Here is a 1,588-nt window from a genome sequence, read left to right on the forward strand (position 1 = left end):
TTTTGTTTTCTTTCGCTCTCTTTTAATGTTTTCTTTCGGGAAGGGTGTGTTCTTATTTGGACTGGACAAATAAATAACACACCATTCGTCTTGTGGAACAATATAAGCGGACATTTTTTAAAAACTTCTGAAGCAATTGCTCTACGCAGTGCAAACGTCAATATAACACTGTTTTCTGTTAGGTTCAGACCGAACTCTAGGCTGTCTGTTGAGTGTCTATCCACTTCGGTGGCGTCTGGGGCCTGGTAGTTAGGCCACCGGACTCGTAATCATGAAATTGCGGATTCGGGGGTTTGAGCCTCAGCTCGGTCCGACGTTGTGTATGGGGAAAGACACTTACATGAATCTCCCGCTCGGCTCGGTCCTTTCGGAGATGTACGTTAAACTCGGAGGTCACGCCTCTTAAATAACCTAACAGTGTTGATAGAGGCGTTAAACACAACAGAGATTAAAATAAACGTGTTCTTTTCCTTTGACTTTTCCTAGCCAATATCGTATGGAGATCAATATTGGTCTGTGTGCACTGGTGCAGCAGAAAAGTGGGTTTACACCCATATACTTTGTTCTATATCCTACTGGAAAAAAAGCCTACTAAGTATACATAGTAGATTAAAAGTACACACCATAAACAGAAACAGTTTGCTTCAACCTCCGGTAGGGGCTTCTACACAATTCAACAAACCTCATTGCCCTGGGAGAATCGAATCACGGACTTTCAGTGAGACAAACGTAGACCACTGTCTTACCTTAGAATTACAAAGCTCTATCTGACATTTTTGGCCGTTTTGAGGTACTAAGACTATAAGATCAGATACCAAAAATCGCAAGATTACTTGGAGGCGCTATCAAGATATTCGAAGAATTGCATTCGAAGAATTGCATTCGAAAAAGCTTGACATGTTGTGAAACTCAAACTTTAGGACGTCAAATTTCTCAAACCTGGAGACTGAGCAGACAGAACTTTGTAATTCCAGGATCACGACTCTGCAAGACATTACATGCAACAAGGAGAAAGTCGTCAGAATACAACGTCATCATCAATCAGATCAGATCAACTGCGTTTGTGTGCTATACCCCGCTAACGAAACTACGCAATTTTAATTAAGAAGTGACGTATGAGTATGACGGAGTCATGCACGGGGGTGGTTGGCGGGTGCTCTGGTGTGGTTTGTTCGTCCTTTTTTCCTACCAACCAATATCGTCCTGATCTTTCCTCATTCTTCTTTTTTGTTTGTGTTTGTTACTCTCTTGTAACACCTCTAATCTTAGGCACTTATAATACGACCTAACTGTGTTGCAAGAGCTGTAAAACTCTTACTAAAACTAAACAGAAGCCTTACATTACACTGAGTATTCGAGTATACGTTATCACGACACCGTATTTGTCTAAGTTATGAAACGTGGGTCCCATCACGTGAGACCTAGAGCACGTGGCGTGAAAATCACGACAAAACGCCAGCGTAGGTGTTCTGAGGAAATTAAAAATGAAGAAAACAACAGTTAGATAAAACAAAACAAACAAAACAAGGGGTAGGCGTGGGTGGGTCTGGAGGCAGGAAGGGAAGGAGGGGGGCAGGGAGGGGGAGGG

The sequence above is a fragment of the Aplysia californica genome, unplaced genomic scaffold (genome assembly GCF_000002075.1).
Source record: "Aplysia californica isolate F4 #8 unplaced genomic scaffold, AplCal3.0 scaffold00206, whole genome shotgun sequence".
Taxonomy (NCBI): Eukaryota; Metazoa; Mollusca; class Gastropoda; order Aplysiida; family Aplysiidae; genus Aplysia; species Aplysia californica.